General features: G+C 40.6%; 1 pseudogene; it reads right to left on the bottom strand.

Moving 5' to 3' along the window:
- Nucleotides 1-2,519: 2,519 nt before the first annotated feature.
- LOC115296477 overlaps nt 2,520-5,421 on the bottom strand; it is a 4,936-nt pseudogene continuing 2,034 nt past the window's right edge.

Below are 5,421 nucleotides of genomic sequence, written 5' to 3'. Positions count from 1 at the left end.
TAAAGGGTTAGTATCCAAAATCCATAAAGAACATATCAAACTCAATACCCAGAAAATAAATAATCCAGGTAACAAGTGGGCAGAAGACAACCCCTGCAGCCATTCCACAGACATTGTGAAAATTCAAAGGAAATAGTCCAAATATTATTGGTGGCAGTTTACACAACCCAACTAGCGTGTTAGGCACAACGCATGGAGACCATTAGGGAGACACATTTCCAACATTAGAAAAATGTTATAGAACAATACTGTTTGGTCTCTTAGGTGGTTTTTTTTTTAAGTTTAGCATGAATCCTACAGATCTTTACTATCCAGAATTTATTCCAATGCAACATAAGTATCCAAATGCCATCAAACACTCAGAGGAAATAAATCCTTTTCTGCAGGGTTCCCTGTGTCCTTAATCACAGAGAAGTAGTTGCTCAGCCAGAATATAGCATTGTGTGGTTTCAAGAGACCTTGAAGGTTTCTGCACAAAGAAAAGTTCACTTGAGAGATTTAAAAAAATTTTGTTTTCAATTCATTTTTGAGAGAGGGAGAGAGAGAGTGTGAGCAGGGGAGAGTCAGAGAGAGAGGGAGATACAGAATCTGAAGCAGGCTCCAGGCTCTGAGCTAGCTGTCAGCACAGAGCCTGACATGGGGCTTGAACCCAAGAACTATGAGAACATGACCTGAGCTGAATCCCGATGCTTAGCAGACTGAGCCACTTAAGTGCCCTCATTTGAGAGATTTTAAAGTGACCCTTTGGTATAACTGTCAGGATGTGGTTGAAACATAATGGAGAGTGGGAAATTTGTCAGCATCAGGAATAAGCAGCAGGACAAAACTGTTTTTATGCTGGTGTTCATTCAGCATTACTATGGCCACAAAATATATCCCAAGTGTTGATTTCAAATGTGAATACTGAGATGCTGTTAGGAATACAGACAGAACCATGACCATGGGATAATCTCCCCGAGCTGACATTTCCAACCTGCCTAATGCTGTCTCTGTTCCAAGATCGTTTGTCATGAGCATGAGCAGCTCAAGGGGCTCAAGACCCAGGAGGATACCCATTAGCCATCAGGAGAGGGAACAGTGCGATTGCTAGAGATGTCTGTCCAGTCAAAGACACAAATACATTTACCTGCACCAAGTTACACGTTGGGAAAACTTTCCAAATATCATAAACATTTCTATAACAATGGAATTGTCAAAGCTTCAATCTCCCTGGGAAAACACAGTTTGTGACAATAAATATATACAAAAATCCAGATCCACAGACCAAAACATATTTATGTGCAAAGTGAACTTAGTTAAGGTTTAAGAGAAACAATGTCATATTCACTTGTTGTGAGATGTTTCTATCTGTAACTCATAATTCAGAATTGAATGACAGTTATTTCATAACGAAACAGCAGTATGTAAAGGTTAGACACATGGACATACTCAATAATTAATTACATCATTTATTATCTAAATTTCCTCCTGGTGAATCTGCATAAGCCCCACAGAATATAGGATTTCCTGGGAAATAGAGCTCATTTCTCAAATTTTCATAATCTGTCCCTTCATTCAAATATATGAGATCTTTGGCCCATGTGAGCTACAAAACCCTTGATCACTTCATTCATGGTTCAAAGAATTCATAAAGGGCTATGAGGAGAGGATCTAAGTATACTACTCTTCACCACTTTTGCTGTGTTACACTAGGTATGTCATGTAGAATATAAAATAGCACCGGGGTCATGTACTTCTCAGACATGATAATATCCTCAAAAGTAGTTCCTAACAAAGGGGTTGCCTATGACATAGAATAACCTCACACTGGTGTTTCTCTGGCTTTTCACAAAATTACACGTGGGCACCATCTGGCGTGTTACCAGCTCATGTTCCCAATGTCACTGGCAGGTATACATCATGCCCTCCCCCTCTGTGACATGAAGGTTACATAAAACTACTGTCACACTGGTGAGATCACACTGTGATATATGAAGAGCTTTGTCAGGTTTGATGTTACCAAAGTTTCTCTGAGACAAACGCTTGTCTTTCCCAGCTACACACTAATTCTGTGAAAAGGCTGTGATACAATCAACCTACGAACCTTCTAACAGAGCCATGATCAAAATGCAAGAATAAGCAATACCCCTCCAGCAATTGATAAACAATGCTAAAACGTTAATATTTCTTACAATGTTCAAGTGCTCTGATTTCTTATTTTGTGGTGCTTTGGTGGCATATGTGTGTAAATGTTGTTTGCAATTAGAAATGGAATAGTTCTCCCAAAGAGAATGAAATAAGAAAAGCCTGTGGAGCTTTTTGAAATAATAATATGAGGCAGATGCTAGGAACACTCCATCAGCATCTCTGGGGGCTGTAATGAATCCATGAATTCAGTGTTTGAACTCTCACTTGCATAAAAGAACAAGGAAAGGAAATTCTTTGAGACTCATTAGGGGAAGTGTTGGATGACATGTGCAGGACACAAAATCTGAAAGCCCATGACATTCAAAGTCTTCGTCACAGGGTATTCCCCCCAGTCATCCGGAGAAATAGCCCCTACAGAGCACCTTCTTCATTGCACCTCTCACATCCTCGTTCTTCAGTGTATATATGAAAGGGTTGACTTGGGAGTGTTGACGGTGTAGAAGAGAGAAACGAACTTGCCCTGATCCTGGGAGTGGTTGTTGGCGGGACGGAGGTAAGCAAAGATGCCTGTGCCATAGAACAGGGAGGCCACAGTGAGGTGTGACCCACATGTCCCAAATGCTTTTTCTGCCCTGCAGGCACTTTATTCTTAACACTGCCCTGACAATCCAACCATTAGAGAACATGATTAACGTCAGGGATATAAAAAAAAAATCATACTGAAAAATAAGATCTCAGACTCATATGTCGTGGTGTCAACACTGGTAAGCTTGAGCACTGGGGGGACATCACAAAAGAAGAGGTCAATTTTATTTCTGCCACAAAGTGGAATAAGAAAGATAAGCACTGTCTGCAATGCAGAGTGGATAAAACCAATGAACCATGATGCAGAACCCATCAGGGCACAGAGACAAGGGTGCATGATCACCGTGTAGTGCAGGGGCCTGCAGAAGGCTGCGTAGCAGTCAAATGCCATCACCCCTAGGAGGATGCATTCTGTGCATCCCAACCCTAGAGAGACGAACAGCTGAGTTACACAGCCTCCAAAGGAGATGGACGTATCTGCCCCCCTGAGATGGACCAGGAGCTGAGGGACAGTGCTGGTGGTGTAACACAGGTCCAGAAAGCTCAGGTTGGAGAGGAAGAAGTACATGGGAGTGTGAAGGTGTGGGTCCAGGCGGGACAGTGCAATGATGGTTGTGTTTCCCAGCAGGGTGAGCAGATAGAAGATCAGAAGAACCACAAAGAGGATTCTCTCCAGTTGAGGCCGGTCAGAGAAACCCAGCAGGATAAACCCAGTGAAAGAACTTCCATTTTCTGGTCTTTTCTTTCTTACCACATGTTTCCTGTCAAGACCAAGTATTTAGCAATTTTTAAAAGAAACCTTCAGGAACAAAAGTTGGCAGGGGTTGGTTCTATCTTGATACAAGACAGGGCCATGGGATTTTATCCATAACAATTTGAATAAATGATGGACTCAATGACATTAAGATAGTGAATACCAATTTAATAGCACAGATCACAGAAAATAAATCATTTATATTTAATATAAGAAAAATCAATTCATGGACTTTTTATTTGCATTAGTCATAGGTATAAAGGTCTTTTGGTCTGGCTTAATAAGACCTAAAGTGCTGTAAAAATATATGCACATTTCAGAGAGAATAGAGATGAGGGAAAAAGAGGGAGAGCAATGAGAGAGAATCAGGAAGAGATGTAGAAGAGGGAGAGTTGTTTTTATTTCATTTTACCTTCAATTACTAAATTTAACTTAAAGCCCATTAAAAAATGAGCAGGAGAGGTTTGTGCCTGGGTGGTTAAGCATCTGACATTCACCCAGGTCATGATCTCACAGTTTGTGAGTTTGAGCCCCCTCCAGGCTCTGTGCTGACAGTGCAGAGCCTATTGCAATTCTCTCTCTCCCTCTGACTCTGCCCCTCCCCCGCTTCTGTTCTCTCTCTCTCTCTCTCTCTCTCTCTCTCTCTGTCTCTCTCTCTCTCTCTCTGTCAAACAAACATTTTAAAAAGTGAGCAAGAGAAGTGAGTAAACACTTCTCCAAAGAAGATATCCAAATGTCTATCAGGCGCCTGAAAAGATTCTTGAGATCACTCACCAACAGGGAAATACAATTCAAAAGTACAAGATATCTCTTCACATGAGTCATACTGTCTAACATTAATGACACAGGAAACAATTGGTGTTGGTGAGGATGTGGAGAAAGGCGAACCCTCAAGTATGGTTCGTGGAAAGCTGCAGAAGTCCCTCAAAAAATAGTTAAAAATAGAACTACCTTATGATCCACCAATTGCACTACTAGGTATTTACCCAAAGGATACAAACCGGGGAACACTGCATCCCAAAGTTTACAGAAGTGCTGTCAAAAATAGTCAAATTATGAAGTGGAGATAACATTGTACATGACAATGGAATATTATTCAGCCATCAAAAAGTATGAAAACTTGTCATTCGCAATAATGTGGATGGAGCTAGAATGTATTAAGTGAAGAGAAATAAACCAGTCAGGGAAAACAAATAGGATTTCACTCACAATTGGAGTTTAAGAAACAAAACAGATAAACATGGGAAAAAATAGAGGCAACCCAGGAAACAGACTCTTTACTATAGAGTACAAATAGGATTAGTGGAGGTTGGGATGGAATAAATGGTATGGGGATTAAAGAGGCACCAGTTGTGATGAGTGCTGGGTGATGTAAGTGATGAGTAAGTGAATTCTACTCCTGAAACTAATATTACACTGTAAATTAACTTCTGTAATTTAATAAAAACTTGAAAAAGTGAAAAGTAAATAAAAACTGTCATCATCAAGACAGTATGGTATTGGCACAAAAACAGACACATAACCAATGGAATAGAATACAGAGCCCAGAACTGGACCCACAAATGTATGGCCAATTAATCTTTGACAAAGAAGAAAGAGGATCCAATGGAAAAAAAGACAGCCTCTTTAACAGGTGGCATGGGAGAACTGGACAGCGACTTGCAAAAGAATGAAACAAGACCACTTTCTTACACCATTCACAAAAATAAACTAAAAATGGCTGAAGGACCTGGATATGAGATAGGAAACCATCAAAACCCTAGAGTGGAAAGCAGGAAACATCCTCCTAGACCTCAATCGCAGCTCTTTCCTACTCGACACATCCCCAAAGGTAAGGGAATCAAGAGCAAAAATGAACTATTGGGACCTCATCAAGATAAAAGGCTCCTGCACTGCAAAGGAAACAGTCCAAAAAACTAAAAGGCAACCGACAGAATGGGAAAAGATAGTGGCAA

The sequence above is a fragment of the Suricata suricatta genome, chromosome 7, assembly GCF_006229205.1.
Source record: "Suricata suricatta isolate VVHF042 chromosome 7, meerkat_22Aug2017_6uvM2_HiC, whole genome shotgun sequence".
Taxonomy (NCBI): domain Eukaryota; kingdom Metazoa; phylum Chordata; class Mammalia; order Carnivora; family Herpestidae; genus Suricata; species Suricata suricatta.
This window is presented reverse-complemented; position numbering and strand designations above follow the sequence as displayed.